At 46.7% G+C, this 17724-nt stretch overlaps 1 long non-coding RNA gene across 11 annotated transcripts in view; it reads right to left on the bottom strand.

The window, feature by feature from the left end:
- Window positions 1–5117: 5117 nt before the first annotated feature.
- LOC109784435 (uncharacterized) overlaps window positions 5118–17724 on the bottom strand; it is a 36005-nt gene continuing 23398 nt past the window's right edge. Inside the window, exons 1-5 of one of the 11 annotated variants that reach the window (XR_006665128.1) lie at window positions 9298–10605; window positions 8787–9199; window positions 7693–7771; window positions 7003–7103; window positions 5118–6054 (exon numbers count right to left, since the gene is read on the bottom strand). This is a non-coding gene — a long non-coding RNA (uncharacterized lncRNA). Of the gene's footprint in view, window positions 7772–8786; window positions 9200–9297; window positions 10606–17724 lie in introns of those variants that run through there. The other 10 variants (XR_012187316.1, XR_005759568.1, XR_006665127.1 and 7 more) reach the window with 10 other exon arrangements.

The following is a 17724-nucleotide window of genomic DNA, read 5'->3' as shown; positions in this document are numbered from 1 at the left end:
CATGGCAACGTATAACGCTGTGCGTAAATTGAGTATACGGTGTGGTGTAAAACTGTGTCAGATGAAATACAGTTGGAGTAAATGGCACTGTGGCTGATCCATAGGGGACTGACGAGCCAGATAACGAGCTGCATGGTGCTCGGCCTCCAAACGGCATTTCCGCTTTATTGTGCACTATATAACAAATAATAGATAGCACTTGGGCGCCTTTTTATTTTTAACGCCGATCGTCTCACGAAGCATGTCCATTGTTATTATTAATTAATTAAAAATAACACATGAAGGATTTTGTTCCCTTTTAAACAAATGTTCCAAGATACTACAACCAAAAAGTTAAGTTCATTATGCAATTACTTGGCAAACTATTTCTTGTGAAATTAGGCACTTGGACCATACATATTACCATTTAGGATCTACTGCGGAAAAGGGCTTACCTCCTATCATTTAGGAACCATGGTAACACAAAATATTTCAGCCTTTCCCATCTACTATTCGTAGCTCACAAAATTTTGGACAGACCTCATATATTTTCTTGGCTCAAAAGGTTTGAGGTCCCTCTAGCAACACTCAACTTACATCAAAGAGTCATCGATCTAGTGATCGTAAATGACACTTATATTTGATGTTTTCATATACGCTATCTAAATAGTAAAGTATTTATAGTGCGCATGAGAGTGTGCATCTTCTTTTTACCATCCCCTCATCTCGGGTGCAAGGACAATAGCTTCATAAAACAACACCTACTTGAGGATAGTCACATAGTGCGCTTTAATTAGAAGCACAACAATCAAGTACAACTATTAGGCAATCTCATTGAATGTGATAACATAAGTTCAACAATAATGAATAACAAGATATCATTTATCAACAACTCCCACGACCATTGTGCACACTTTGACCTTTCTGGGTCTCTAACAATAGATAGACCCATGTAAACCGCATGCATGTAATCCTTATAAATATTTTGCTTCTAACAAATTTGCAATAGGCTTTAACCTACTGTTTTTGCTAAAAAGTGCTAGTTTGAGTGAATAAAGCACCTGCTGAAGATATCATTGTTAGTTGGTTCATGCTAAGATCATGCCATATTTCACAAGTACCACTCATCTAGGAGATTCTCCATGGAACAAAAAGAAATCCTATTCTACACATATAGCAAACATATATCATTTATTAGTACAAATTAAGGCTTGACAGTCCACTTGGGCTTATATTTTTTTTCAATCCATATACATGGAAGATAATATTGCATTTAGAAAAAATGAACTTGTATCATTATAAGCAGCAAATGTTTATTAGTTCTTCTCTGAACGGAAATGGAACCCGATACATTGTCGTTGCAGCATGCATTGCTCAACGAGACACCCCATTTGGCTATTTCCTCCACCCCGCCCTCAACATCTTCCATAGCATGTCCCCCCCCCCCCCCAAAATCTTCTTTGCCAGTGCGGTCACGAAACCATGTCCACCATGTTTCACTTCACCTTACATTATACCTCACGTGCATATATGAGTAAAATATAGGAATGGATCTCTAGTATAGTAATATCTCCACAACATAATTTTTTTTGCTGAGCGACTTATATCACTACAGGAAACAGCTATTTTGCCGTCTGCCACGGCGGACGGCAAAAGGCTCCGGCAAAGTAGGCTACGGTAAACAGGTCCTTTGCCGTCTGCTTTTTATGGCAGACGGCAAAGAGTCCTTTGCCTACAGCGGCGGACGGCAAAGAGGAGGGACGGCAAAAATACTGGACGTCCGCCAGCGTTAGTCCGTTAGGCGGCTAACGGCGGCCTTTGCCGTCCGCCAGCGGACGACAAATTTGAGCGCCTCTTTGCCGTCCGCCTGTTGACGTCAGCAATGCGTCAGCGCCCGCGGGCGGTCAAGCGGTGGCGTGCGCAGGCGGGCGTCGGGCGGTGGCGTGTGAATCGGCGCCGGCGCAGTGAGACGTCCCGTCGGCGGTGGCGGTCCGCCCGCGCACGCCGACGCCTGGCCTCCTGCGCCCTTGACAGCTCGGCATTAATCGCCGGCGCCGATTCGCACGCCGCCGCCTGGCCTTCTGCGCCCTTGACCGCTCGGCTGGCCCGGCATTAATCGCCGGCGCCGATTCGCACGCCGCCGCCTAGCCTTCTGCGCCGGCTGGCCCGGCATTGATCACTGGCACCCACCCCGCCCACCATGCCTATAAAAAGCGCCTCGCCCCGCCGTGGCTCTCACACCGCCCCTCGCCTTCGCTCTCCTTCTCCCCCTGCCGCCGGCATCGCCCCTCTTGCGCCCTACCTCTCCCTCTCGCCGGCGATGGCCCGCTCCACCTTGACCCTCGAGGAGGCGGAGGAGCTCGCCCACTTCGTCATCCCCGCCGCTCCCGACGTGCGCCTCCCGGCGAGGTGGCGCCTGAGCGTCGACGGCGTGCCGGTGGCGCCGGTGCCCGAGGTCGGCACCCACCTCTTCGCCCGCGCCGTCGGCCTGTACAGGGCGCGCCTCTCGCCGGAGGAACTCGCCGACCCCCAGTACGCCCCCAACAACCCCGACTGGGCGGACCGCCTCGCCGACGACCACCTGCGCCGCCTCCACGCGTACGCCGGCCAGCGCCCGCCGACGAAACACAACCGCGCGCGGCGGCATCAGCTCTGGGACGGGCGCACCTTCGAGGAGGTCGTCGCCCCGTACCGCGTGCAGGCGGCCGCCGGCGCCGTGCCCGCTCCGCCAGCGTCGCGCCGTACCGCGTGCAGGCGGCCGCCGGCGCCGCGCTGGCCCCTCGACAGTGACCGCGGCGCTGACCGCCTCGGCAGCGGCGACCGTCGCACACGCGCGCGGGACGGCGCCGGGTCGTCCAGCTGCGCCCCTCCGCCAGAGCCGGCGCCGCAACCTGAGCCGGCGTTGCTGGCCGAGTACAGGCGGCTGGCGGCGGAGGCCGGCGACCCGGAGGACATGCCGGGCTACCTGACGGCGATTCGGGAGTCGGAGAACGCGCCGATGCCGCCACCCCTCGTGCAGGAGTACATGCAGCTCGCCCCGGTCGCCGTCCACCCAGAGGACCCGCCGGACTTCCGCGGCTACCACGCCGCTGTGGCCGACTCCATGGCTGCGCCGGTGGTGGACCTGGACGATAGCAGCAGCGACAACGGCGACGACAGCGACGGGCTTTACAACGAGATGGACTTTGGCGGCGTCGAGGACGAGTAGTTTAGTTTAGGTTATTTTCGAAATAACGTTTAGTAATGTTTAATTATTTTCCTAATGTTGTTTAGTTTAGTCAAGTTTAATTTCTAGTATTATGTAAAATATTTATGAAAACTATGATGAAATATCGAGTGTGTTTGCGTGGTTTTAAATTATTGTTTGCAAATTGAATTTTCGAATTAATACTATTATGTTTGCAAAAAAAGTTTGAAAATTAGGATAGAAAATAAAAAAGAAAAAAAGAGGACAGCTAAATAATATTAGCAAAATAGAATGAAAATAAATTTTAAAAACAGAAATGAGTTAAACTTAGAAATAAAAAAATTCTAAAAATTAGGAAAGGAAATAAAAAACGAAACAAAGGTCGGGGTCGGGGTGTCGTGTCGGTGTCGGGGTCGGGGTGTCGGGTCAGGCTCGGGGTCGGGGTCTCGGGGTCGGGGTGTCGGGTCGGGGTGCCGGGTCGGGGTGTCGGGTCGGGGTGCCGTCTCGGGGTCGGGGTGTCGGGTCGGGGTCGGGGTGCCGGGGTCGGGGTTGGGGTCGGGGTCGGGGTCTAGGGGTCGGGGTGTCGTGTCGGGGTGCCGTGTCGGGTCGGGTTTTTTTCCTCTTTTTTCCTTTTCTTCTTCTTCCTATTCTTCCTTTTCTTCCTCTTCTTCTTTTTTCTTCTCCTCCTCCTCTTCTTCTTCTTCCTTTCCTTTTTCCTCTTCTTATTCTCCTCCTCTCCTCTTTTTTCTTCTTCTTCTTCTTCCTCTTCTTCTTTTTTCTTCTCCTCCTCCTCTTCTTCTTCTTCCTTTCCTTTTTCCTCTTCTTCTTCTCCTCCTCTCCTCTTTTTCCTTCTTCTTCTTCCTCTTCTTCTTTTTTCTTCTCCTCCTCCTCTTCTTCTTCTTCCTTTCCTTTTTCCTCTTCTTCTTCTCCTCCTCTCCTCTTTTTTCTTCTTCTTCTTCCTCTTCTTCTTTTTTCTTCTCATCCTCCTCTTCTTCTTCTTCCTTTCCTTTTTCCTCTTCTTCTTCTCCTCCTCTCCTCTTTTTTCTTCTTCTTCTTCCTCTTCTTCTTTTTTCTTCTCCTCCTCCTCTTCTTCTTCTTCCTTTCCTTTTTCCTCTTCTTCTTCTCCTCCTCTCCTCTTTTTTCTTCTTCTTCTTCTTTCCTCAAACTCAACTAAACCTAAAACTAAAACTAAACCTAAAACTACAACTAAAACTAAATCTAAACTAAAACTAAAACTAAAAAGGAAAAAAACAGAAAAAAGGGGGGCTCACCTGGGGGTTGGAGGAGGCCGGTGAAGGAGGGGGCGGGGCGGTGGAGGAGGCGGCCTGGGGCGGCGGGGGGCCGGGCCCTGGCGGTGGGGCGCGGGGCGGCGGGGGGCTGGGGCGAGGGGGGGGGGCGACGGGGCGGTGGGGGCGACGGGGCCCCGGGGCGGCGGCGAGCCGGGGCGGCGGGGGGCCGGGCCCGGGCGGTGGGGCGCGGGGCGGCGGGGGGCCGGGCCCGGGCGGTGGGGCGCGGGGCGGCGGGGGGCCGGGGCGGGGGGGGCGACGGGGCGGTGGGGGCGACGGGGCGGCGGCGGGGTGGGAGGAGAGAAACGGCGAGGGAGAGAAGAAGTGAGTAACGGGCGGGGGGTACGGGCCGTTAGGTAGTGAGCTCTTTGCCGTCCGCCCCTCTTTGTCGTCCGCTTTTTTGCCTCTTTGCCGTCTGCTAGCGGACGGCAAAGAGGTGGCCCGTTAAGTTTTTCCCAAATGGGCGGGGGGTGGGGGCCACCTCACTCTTTGCCGTCCGTCAGCGGACGGCAAAGAGCTGGCAGATGGCAAAGAGCTTCTTTGCCGTCTGCCTTTCTTTGCCGTCTGCTTTTGGGTAGCTGATGGCAAAGAGCTTCTTTGTCGTCAGCTAGCAGACGGCAAAGAGCTGGCAGATGGCAAATTAGCTGATTCCAGTAGTGTATGCTTGTCTTCTCAAAATCAATATGCCACATGTCGATCAAAACATTTGATCCATGGACAAATTATAATAAATTGGCTCTCTAAAGGAAAATTGACGGAGATAAAAAATGAGAAATCAAATAGCAAATTAAAAAAAACATATCCTCCTTCAACTTTCGCACAAAATGAGTCAACCAAACACCATAAGTAATAACTCAAAGGTATCCTTTTAAACCTACCTTCTTTGAATTCCAAGTGTGTGGCATTTATACAGTCCCTTAAGCCATGTAAAGTGTGGATGTCGTGATACTGTACAACAACTCCAGCCAGAAGAGTTCAGCATATTTCAAGCACTTGTTCTTGTACATATATCAAATTCTTATCAGAACCTTGATGCAATGCTTCAGGTGTTGTCCAAAGGCCCACTAATTTAGTAGTACTCTGATGCTTCCCCCAACCTGACGCCTGTCTACCAATTCACAAAGCTAGTGACGGGAATCTAGAGGTTGCAGTTGGTTTAAACAATAACATAACTATGTGGAGTAGTTGGCAGCCCACCACCCTTGCCAGAGCTCAGTGAAGCCCTTATTGAACTAAATACATCAAAATATACCAACTTAGAAGATTACCCTTGCTATCTAAGTTTTGAACTAAATATATTTGACGCCCATCAAAAACAAAATCTTTCATTTGTTTATATAAGAATATTTTCTAAGGTCCTGGCTTCACAATAACATAACTGAAATTAGCAAGACATTAGCCTCAACTATAACAAGAGTTTCTCCTTGCTAATAAATACTATTTAAAAGGGCATACAACTATATAAAGAATGTGTTCAAAGGTATACATGAATATAAAGTAAAGACAACGGGAGAACAAAGTCAAAACACATCCTAAATTATTTGTGCCTGTCGATGAAGGTCTTTAAGTTCGACACAATCACGTTGACAATGCCCAAGATGCCTAGCAGGTTAAAGAAAAAGCAATACGTAAGTAAAAAAACGAGAATTTGAATTAACCTGCCTAAATAGAAACATCCAAGTTCAAAAAAGCCTAAATGCTTCCCACAATGAAACTACAAAACAAGCTGACAAACTATCATTGGAGTAGTTTCACCGTTTAGTGGACAAAAAAGGGAACAAACATATTTGCCTCATATAAATGCCCCAGTGATATTAAATCATAAGATAGACAAGCAAATAAGAAATCTTCTACTCCCTCCGATCCATATTAATTGACGCACACTTAATACAATTTTGGCAAATAAAAGGGTTTCACAACATATACATTCCTCTACAACTTTGTACATACCTTTGTCATGGCTTCCGGTCATAGGAATGACATTAACTTCACTTAATGTCTCGAAGCGTTGAGAAACATCAAAAAGTTCCTTTTACAAGCAATGTTTTTACATCTTCGAAACCCAAAGTGCACCGTTTTCTCTATTTCTTTGAGAAAGGCTTGTCATAAAATTGCCAAAACTTTACTAATCAAAGGTTATATCATATTCTATTGCTCACAACAGGAGCTCCATTATGAGTAGAATAGGTGTGAACCCTGACTCTTAAGTAAGGACTATATTATAACTGAAAATCACAATTTCTTCACCTATTGATGCACGCTCTTCTTCCGAAAAATCCGTACTTTCATTTATTTTCACCATGCAAATCAACTCTACCAGCTTTTGGTGCTTTATAGTAGTACCACAAAACTTCACTTGACAATATACAAACAATATCAATATACCACCGGCTAAAAAATGCGGACACGGTTTTTTCAATCAAACAAAGATGTACTCCCTCCGTAAAATGATATAAGAGCATTTAGATCACTGTTTTAGTTATCTAAACGCTCTTATATTAGTTTACAGAGGGAGTAATTTCTCAATATCAATATACAAAGAATGCTTACCCGTTGTTGGACGTTCTCCCTATTTTTCAAACCCTCTTCTATCTTTCCATTTTCTTCAACTTCTGAAATCTTCATGTTGCACAAAGAAAATGCAGATGCACCTTCAATCCGACATGATTGCCATAAGAAAAAAAACTACGTAAATAAGAAATGATAATCACATTCCAAACTTTTTAACCACATGTGTGACATATGAAGAAATCGTATAGGAAATGCATAGTACATAAAGTGCATGTGTGCTACCACAGAATAGCTTGTTTCATGAATAATTACCCAAAAGAACTATTAAATGTTGCGGAAGATTAGCATATTTTTCAGATAGTGTTTGAATGAATATAAAAGAAGGAATATAACATAGAAGATGAGACTCCATATTTTCTGTGGTTAGAATTTAGAGCAAAAAATATACCATTATGTTCTTATGATGCAAAGAAAATATGAAATGATTAAAAAAGAGGATCAGTAAGGAGATAGTACAAGATGGTCTTCTCCTCTGAAACAAACAGCTATAATTTCTTGTTTATTGTCTTCTGAGGTTAAAACATATGTCTACATTTATTTGAAATATGTCACAACAATTTCATCTCACAATTTGATATGTTGAGCGACTCGTTCATTTATTACTCCCAAAACTTGCAAAATGCAACGACTTCATAAGTATATACTCCCAGCGAGAATAGGAATTCTAACATATGAAATCTTTCCATTCGCTTCAACTTCTGAAATCTTCATGTTGCACAAAGAAAATGCAGATGCACCTTCAATCCGACTTGATTGCCATAAGAAAAAAAAAACTAAGTAAATAAGAAATGATAATCACATTCCAAACTTTTTAACCACACGTGTGACATATGAAGAAATCATATAGGAAATGCATAGTACATAAAGTGCATGTGTGCTACCACAGAATAGCTTGTGTCATGTATAATTACCCAAAAGAACTATTCAATTTTGCGGAAGATTAGCATATTTTTCAGATAGTGTTTGAATAAATATAAAAGAAGGAATATAACATAGTCGATGAAACTCAATATTTTCTGTGGTTAGAATTTAGAGCAAAAAATATACCATTCAGTTCTTATAATGCAAAGAAAATATGAAAAGATTAAAAAAGAGGATCAGTAAGGAGATAGTACAAGATGGTCTTCTCCACTGAAACAAACAACTATAATTTCTTGTTTATTGTCTTCTGAGGTTAAAACATATGTCTACATTTATTTGAAATATGTCACAACAATTTCATCTCACAATTTGATATGCTGAGCGACTGGTTCATTTATTACTCCCAAAACTTGCAAAATGCAACGACTTCATAAGTATATACTCCCAGCGAGAATAGGAATTCTAACATATGATTCTTTGAGATTGCAGTACCATACTCCCTTTGTTGGAAAGAAAAGATGTATAAACTGACAAAATAAAAGCATTGTTTGTGAAAAGAAAACATATAGCACCTCACCCAGCAAAAAAAAATATAGCACCTCAGAAAATAGTCTTTCATGTTTATTAGCTTGTTTGTGATTTTTGTACAGTACAGATTTTTTTGTTTGGAGATAATTACAAAATCACAACCATAACTGATGATTATGTCATACAGTCCGTATACTATCAATATAAGTTAGTACTTAGTATGATAAAAGTTTGAACGGAATCACTCAAAAAAAGATTAACTATCAGAATGGATTTTAATACTAATTAACCATGGTGCATGTGCATGTTTAGTATGTCTAATTTATAATATTATAGACGGAAATTGGGATGGGGATGAGGATGCGACCCCTCACCTGTGTTGCCGCCTACACAACCTTGTTAGTTGCTAGCATCAATTAATCCTGCTTGCCCCTTTGACAGGCAGCGTCCTGGAGAAAGCACCGTTCCGCTGCCGGCGCCTGGCAGGCCCAGGTGAGGGACACAGCGCACAACCCGTGCACCCATGGCCAGAAAAATGGTAGCTCCCGGAGCGGTCGACACCCACGAGGCCATGAAGTGCCAGGCGAAGAGCAACAACATGGTTCAGGACACCCATCACACCGTGCTTGGAGCCTTGGACGTGGGTGATGATGGAGAGGCCTAACGGACCCCATCGGGAATGGAAGGAACAAAGGATGCAACAACATTAGGGCATGAACATTATCACTCAACAAGCTCCTAGATACAAGCCCAATCCTCTAGCATCGTCCACCTCTGGTCCAGCTGCCTGGATGATTAACAATGACTCAGAACAAAGAAAGGGAGGCTAGATACAAGCCCAATCTGTGCAAGTAGCAGTGTAGCATATAAATTATCAGTACTCACCTCCAAGAATCGATGGAAAATAGCTATGGTCTGTAAAAGAACTCGGCGCACCTTGATGTCTCCAGCTATGTTAATCTTGAAGGGATACCACTCTGGGTTCATGAGCAGTTCCTCCCAAAATGTGCATAGCCGAGAAGCTTCGGACTATATCAAGATTTGTGGACAAACTTCCAAAGGCATGCCAACAGTAATGGCCTCTCACTCAATTGCCATATGTAATTTACGTGATTTTGGCTACCAGCACCACCCATATCAAGAAATATCTGAAACTTATAATGTCAATTTCAAAATTATAATCTTCCGCACTGTGTAGTATCTAATGTTGCTGGAGTGTGAAAATGATTATGTATATGACCGAACCTTGATGATATTAGCGTTGATATCTGAAATCTCTTCTTTAACATCCTGATGTTCGGTACTTGCTTATATAATGATGTACCAAGTTCAGTATATGATAGAACATGGAAAGCAAGAGAATAACAACTCACTATACTTGGGAAAAATCTGCAACAAATCGAAGGAGACATAGAGAGATGTGGGAGCTGTTCAATGCATGTGCATGAACAAAAAATATGCATTAGCAGCTGCAAGAATTAAAAATTGACATTAAAATATAAGCAACTCACTATGCTTGGAAGAAATCTGCAACAAATCGAAGGAGGCGGAGAGAGATGTAGAACTACAATACATGAGCATGAACTTAAAATAATATGAGTGCATTAGCAACTGCAAGAGTAAAAAATTGTATGAACATATAAGCATCAACATTATCCTTATTCTATTTACTGTAGCGTGCGCACATAGCCCAAAATTGCATCATCACAAATAGCTTGAGAACTAATTAAGGAGAACAAAAGATGTGAGACGACGTTGCCGGTGCCAGTGTCCGCATAGTCTATCACCCACGCTGCCGCCACCATATGCAGACGGACAGCAGCTGCTACATGTTCCCTTCGCTAGCACTCCAACTGCTGTGTCTTCCTGCTCTTGCAGCTCGCAGCAGGACCAAGGAGGGGCAGTGGAGGTAGAGGTGTAGAAAGATGACCATGATAGCGCTGCCATGAACACCACCTACCATCCTCTGAAAATGTTCCTGTGCATCTTAAGGAAGGAAGAAACCAATCATGAAGAAACAGAACCACAGATCATGCTCTTTGTGCGCATTTTATCAAATAGGTGGACTGCATAACCCAGCTTCCCATTTATCCACATACAGAGAGAGATGCACGAACAGAGGCATTTGGTTCTGTTTTAACAGGCTAGTGCTGTATCCTGATGTTGCTCGTTGGTAAGGAAAGGGATGGAGAGTGCACGTGACGTCCCCGATTCGACTGTACACTAATCATGCACGCAAATGTGTACGATCAAGATCAGGGACTCACGGGAAGATATCACAACACAACTCTACAACATAAATAAGTCATACAAGCATCATAATACAAGCCAGGGGCCTCGAGGGCTCGAATACAATTGCTCGATCATAGACGAGTCAGCGGAAGCAACAATATCTGAGTACAGACACAAGTTAAACAAGTTTGCCTTAAGAAGGCTAGCACAAACTAGGATACAGATCGAACGAGGCGCAGGCCTCCTGCCTGGGATCCTCCTAACTACTCCTGGTCGTCGTCAGCGGGCTGCACGTAGTAATAGGCACCTCCAGTGTCATAGGAGTCGTCGTCGACGGTGGCGTCTGGCTCCTGGACCCCAGCATCTGGTTGCGACAACTAGGTAGAAAGGAAAGGGGGAAAAGAGGGAGAGAAGCAACCGTGAGTACTCATCCAAAGTACTCGCAAGCAAGGAGCTACACTACATATGCATGGGTATATGTGTAAAGGGCCATATCAGTGGACTGAACTGCAGAACGCCAGAATAAGAGGGGGATAGCTAGTCCTGTCGAAGACTACGCTTCTGGTAGCCTCCATCTTGCAGCATGTAGAAGAGAGTAGATTAAAGTCCTTCAAGTAGCATCGCATAGCGCAATCCTACCCGGCGATCCCCTCCTCGTCGCCCTGTTAGAGAGCGATCACCGGGTTGTATCTGGCACTTGGAAGGGTGTATTTTATTCAGTATCCTGTTCTAGTTGTCATAAGGTCAAGGTACAACTCCGGGTCGTCCTTTTACCAAGGGACATGGCTATTCGAATAGATAAACTTCCCTGTAGGGGTGCACCACATAACCCAACACGCTCGATCCCATTTGGCCGGACACACTTTTCTGGGTCATGCCCGGCCTCGTAAGATCAACACGTCGCAGCCCTACCTAGGCACAACAGAGAGGTCAGCACGCCGGTCTAAACACTATGCGCGCAGGGGTCTGGGCCCATCGCCCATTACACACCTGCACGTTGCGTACGCGGCCGGAAGCAGACCTAGCCTAGTGGCGTTCCAGTCCAATCCGGCGCGCGCCACTCAGTCGCTGACGTCACGAAGGCTTCGGCTGATACCACGACGTCGGGATACCCATAACTACTCCCGCGTAGATGGTTAGTGCGTATAGACCAAATGGCCAGACTCAGATCAAATACCCAGAACTCGTTAAGCGTGTTAAGTATCCGCGAACGCCGACCAGGGCCAGGCCCACCTCTCTCCTGGGTGGTCTCAACCTGCCCTGTCGCTCCGCCACAAAGTAACAGTCGGGGGCCGTCAGGAACCCAGGCCCACCTCTACCGGGATGGAGCCACCTGTCCTTTCAGCCCCCTCATCAGAAGCACTTGCGGGTACTCAAGGAGCCGACCCGACTTTAGTCACCACATGTGTCATGTATATAAAGTATATAGTATATACCCGTGATCACCTCCCGAAGTGATCACGGCCCAGTAGTATAGCATGGCAGACGGACAAGAGTGTAGGGCCACTGATGGAACACTAGCATCCTATACTAAGCAGTAGGATAGCAGGTAAGGGTAACAACTGTAGCAACAATGACAGGCTATGCATCAGGATAGGATTAACGGAAAGCAGTAACAGGCTATACTACTCTAATGCAAGCAGTATAGAGAAGAATAGGCGATATCTGGTGATCAAGGGGGGGCTTGCCTGGTTGTTCTGGCAAGTAGGAGGGGTCGTCTTCGATGTAGTCGAACACACGAACATCGGCAGCGGTCTCGGAGTCTACCGGAAAGAAGTAACGGAGGGGGAACACAATAAATAACAGAGCAATCAAATGTAACACAAAGCAAGACGCGGCGATACGTTGTGCTAGGGGTGACCTAACGTAGGGATAGGTGATACCGGCGAAAGGGAAAACATCCGGGAAAGTATCCCCGGTGTTTCCCGTTTTCGGACAGATGAACCGGAGGTGAAATGTTACAGGTTTGCTATGCTACGGATGTGTGGCGGACGAACGGGCCGCGTATCCGGATTCGTCTCGTCGTTCTGAGCAACTTTCATGTAGAAAGTATTTTCATCTGAGCTACGATTTATTTTATATGATTTTCTAAAGTTTTAAATCATTTTAGAATTTATTTAATTTATTTAATTCAACATTATCCAGAATAGTGCCTGCTAACGTCAGCATGACGTCAGCAGTCAACAGGGCGTTGACTGGGTCAAACTGACGTGTGGGTCCAGTGGGACCCACCTGTCATTCTCTGTTTAGGTTAATTAGGGTTTAGCTAAACTAATTACTGTTTAATTAAACTAACTAGTTAATTAGATTAATTAAACAGGATTAATTAACTTAATTAATTAATTAATAATTAATAATTAATTTTATTAATTTATTTTTATTTTATTTATTAATTAATTTTTTTTATTCTTTTTTTTAATTGACGTTCTCGGGCATGGGCCCCACTTGCCATTGGCCCTGGGGGCCTATCGGGTCGGGCCAACGGGCGCCGGGCGATTCGGGCGTAGGGGCGCTGCGGTTTCGGGCGATGGGTGTCCGTGCCCGAGGCCATCGCAGCGAGGGCACGAGGCCCAACTGCGCCGGCGGCCTCGCTCGACAGCGGCAGGTGGCGGGGAGCAGGGGCGGCCCCGGACGGCGGCGGGCGGATGGTGACACGGGCTCATCTTCGGGCTCGCCCGCACAGAAGCGTAAGATATGGATCCCGAACAGCATGTACCGTCCAAATGCATCTGCCCCAAGGCAGACCTATGCTGCACCTCGTCTGCCTCCACCACCATCTAGGCAGTCAAGACTTCCAGCTCCACCATCCCAAGCTCCTGTTCCCACTCCCAATAATGGTCTGTGCTACAAGTGTGGACAACCAGGTCACCGTGCCAGGGACTGCAATCAGAATCAGAATCAACTTGCCCTTCCAGCAACGGGCCGTGGTAACAACCAGCCCCGCAACAACAATGCTAAGTCTTATGGTCGTGCTCATGCCAACCACGTTGATCTCAACGAAGCTCAAGACCAGCCTGCTACTGTGATGGGTACACTCCTCGTAAATTCAGTACCAGCATCCGTTTTATTTGATACAGGTGCATCGCATTCATTCATGTCAGAAGATTTTGCATACAAGCACGACGTTAAATGTGAGGAGATGAACACCTCTGTATTGGTCAAAACCCCCGTGGGACAGTGTCAAACCTCCTTGGTTGGCATCGTTGTCCCCGTAGAAATCGAAGGGCTGGAATTCTATGCCTCTCCCATTATCCTGAAGTCGTCTAACATCGACCTCATTTTGGGTATGGATTGGTTGAAAGCGCATACTGCTTCTATAGTTTGCGCCACTAAGACCGTCCATCTGCTACACCCTTCAGATGAAATAGTTGCTTACCAAGCTCATCTGGTGCAAAATGCCGAGGCAAGGCTCTATGCATTGAATGCATTGAACGCTGCACCACTCGAGGGCATTGAAAACATTCCCGTCGTGCGTGAATTCCTCGACGTCTTCCCTGAAGAACTTCCAGGGATTCCCCCTGCTAGAGCTGTCGAATTCATCATCGACTTGAAACCAGGCACCACTCCTATAGCCAAGCGACCCTACAAAATGCCGCCGCATGAACTCCTTGAGCTTAAGGAGGAAATCGACAAATCTCTTCGCAAAGGATTCATTCGCCCAAGTTGCTTTCCGTGGGGGGCACCTTCTCTCTTTGTCAAGAAGAAGGATGGGACAAACCGGTTAGTTCAAGACTACCGTCCTATAAACCAAGCTACCATCCAGAATAAATACCCCCTTCCTCGGATCAATGATCTGTATGATCAACTGGCGGGTTCGTCAGTGTTCTCTAAGCTCGACTTGAGGTTGGGCTACCACCAGATCCGTGTTCGCGAAGAGGATATCCCAAAGACCGCCTTCGTGACTCGCTATGGTTCATACGAGTACACCGTCATGTCTTTCGGTTTAACCAATGCTCCAGCCACCTTCTCTCGTCTGATGAACTATATATTCATGGATTACCTCGACAAGTTCGTTGTGGTTTATCTGGATGATATCCTGGTATTTTCCAAGAACGAAGAAGAACATGCTGAACATCTTCGACTTGTGCTGGAAAAGCTACGAGAGCATCAACTATATGCCAAGTTCTCCAAATGTGAATTCTGGCTACCGGAAGTAACCTATCTTGGGCATGTCATCTCTAAGGATGGTATTGCCGTCAACCCCGAGCGAGTTCAGGCTATTCTTGATTGGACTCCTCCCAAGAACGTTAAGCAGGTCAGAAGTTTTCTCGGTCTCGCCACCTATTGTCGTCGATTCGTCGAGAACTTCTCCAAGATCGCCAGGCCTCTGACTAACCTGTTACATAAGGGCGTCAAGTTCCAATGGACAGACAAATGTCAGGAAAGTTTCCAGGCACTCAAAGACAAGTTGACTTCTGCTCCAGTTCTAGCTCCACCTGATACTAAGAAGGACTTCGTCATTTACTGCGACGCTTCCCGTCAAGGATTAGGCTGTGTCCTAATGCAAGACCGCAAAGTGATTGCTTATGCCTCTCGGCAATTGCGCCCTCACGAAGAGAACTACCCAGTTCACGACCTCGAACTTGCTGCTGTCATTCATGCGCTGAAGCAGTGGAGACATTACCTTCTCGGTAATCGTTGCGAGATCTTCACTGACCACCAAAGTCTGAAGTATCTATTTACTCAGCCAGACCTGAACCTCCGTCGGCAGAGATGGATGGAGCTTGTTGCAGACTTTGACTTGGGTATTTCCTATACGCCAGGCAAGGCTAATGTAATGGCTGATGCCTTGAGCCGCAAGTCTTACTGCAACCACCTCCAGGTTCACAAGGTTCAGCCCTCGCTTGTTGAAGAATTCAGGAAGCTGAACCTCCATATTGTTCCTCCGGGTGCACTCGCTCCCCCTCCTAAGGAGTTTGGCAAGGTGAACCTCCACGTTGTTACCCAGGGTTCCCTCAATACCCTAGTTGCTAAACCAGATCTCGAGGACAGCATCAAAAGGCTACAGAAGTATGACTCTGAAGCCCACAAGATTAAGCGCTACCTCGCAGAAGGAAAGCCCTCATTCTTCACCATTGCTGAAGATGGCACCCTATACTTCAAGGGCCGCCTAGTGGTACCTTGTGCAGAGAAAAACCTGGATATGACACAGGAAGTTATGAAAGAAGCTCATGATACGCCTCTATGTATCCATCCTGGTAGTACAAAGATGTACCAAGACATCCGTCAGAGATTCTGGTGGTCTAATATGAAGCAAGACATTGCTCGTTATGTTGCTGAATGTGACGTTTGCCGTCGTATCAAAGCAGAACATCAAAGGCCTGCTGGAACTCTGCAACCTATCTCTATTCCTGAATGGAAATGGGACCATGTTGAGATGGACTTCGTCACTGGATTTCCCAAATCACAGAAAGGTAATGATGCTATTCTTGTCGTCATTGACCGGCTTTCCAAAGTTGCACATTTCCTGGCGGTCAAAGAAACGATCACTGCTAGCCAGTTGGCAACGCTCTATATGTCCAGGATTGTTTCACTCCACGGTATTCCATTGGTTATCAGTTCAGACCGTGGCAGCTTATTCACTTCAAGATTCTGGGCAAGTTTCCAAGAAGCTATGGGAACTCATCTGTCATTCAGTACTGCGTTTCATCCTCAATCGCAAGGGCAAGTTGAACGCGTCAACCAAGTTCTCGAAGATATGCTTCGAGCTTGTGTTATTTCCTTCGGCAAGAAATGGGAGGAATCTCTCCCGTATGCTGAGTTCTCTTATAATAATAGCTATCAAGCTAGTCTCAAGATGGCCCCCTTCGAAGTGTTATATGGACGAAAGTGTCGAACCCGTCTGAACTGGTCAGAAACTGGGGAACGTCCACTCTTCGGTCCGGATATTATCCAACATGCCGAAGAACAAGTCCGCATTATTCGCGAGAATCTCAAGACTGCTCAGTCACGTCAGAAGAGTCAGTATGACCGTCATCATAAAGACATGGTCTATCAACCTGGCGAAAAGGCTTATCTTCGAGTCACACCTATGAAGGGTGCTCACCGCTTCGGGATCAAGGGCAAACTAGCTCCTCGCTATATTGGCCCATTCACTATTCTCGAAAGGCGTGGAAAAGTGGCATACCAACTGGAGCTACCGCCGAACCTTTCTCAGGTTCACGATGTGTTCCATGTGTCACAGCTCCGCCGTTGCTTCAAGGACCCAATCCGAGCTGTGGATTATGAAGTGCTCGAATTGCAGCAAGACCTCTCCTATAAGGAGCATCCGGTCCGCATTCTCGACCAAGCTGAACGCCGCACACATCAGAAGGCGATCAAGTTTCTCAAAGTCCAGTGGTCGCACCATTCTGAAGATGAGGCCACTTGGGAACGAGAGGATCGTCTGCGCGAAGAATACCCCGCACTGTTTCCTTCTACCTCCTAAATCTCGGGACGAGATTTCTTGTAGTGGAGGAGATTTGTAACACCCCGAGAATCATGCTACAGTAACTCTCTGTGATTAAGCTAATCATGTTGCTAAACAGGGCTTGATCACATTGGAATCACATTTCTTTTCAAACTCCTAATTCAAACTTAATTAAATTTAAAGTGGAAAATAAAAGTTTTCAAAAATTTAAACAAAAATGTTCGGGCCATGCCAGATATTGCACTGATAAATATTGTGGAGAAAACACATTTTTATAAAATGCCTAAATACTTTTAAATGAATTAAAACAGAAAAGAAAATAAATAAAAAGAAAAGAAAATGCAACAGGGGAGAAACAAACAAAAAAAAGAGAAGAAGAGAAACCCCCCTTCCCCCCCACTGGACCCTGGCCCAACTGGGCCGACCCCAGGCCCAGCCGGCCTAGCCCACCTCCCCGGGTCGCCCTCCCCTTCCCTGTTCCCCCGACCGGGGTCGAAACAGGGGCAGGTCCCCGCCGCACCACCTCGCCGGCGACGGGGGAGGATAAGGCCGCCCCGACGCCTCGGCCTCCGCCCATCCCTCCCACTTGCCCCTCTCGGCCTCTGCGCCTCTCCCTCCCCCCCCCAGATCCACGCCGCTCCCTCCTTCCCCACGCCCGAGCGCGGTCGCTG

The sequence above is a fragment of the Aegilops tauschii genome, chromosome 6, assembly GCF_002575655.3.
Source record: "Aegilops tauschii subsp. strangulata cultivar AL8/78 chromosome 6, Aet v6.0, whole genome shotgun sequence".
Lineage (NCBI taxonomy): Eukaryota > Viridiplantae > Streptophyta > Magnoliopsida > Poales > Poaceae > Aegilops > Aegilops tauschii.
The sequence above is the reverse complement of the archived record's forward strand: the minus strand, read 5'-3'. Positions and strand labels throughout refer to the sequence as shown.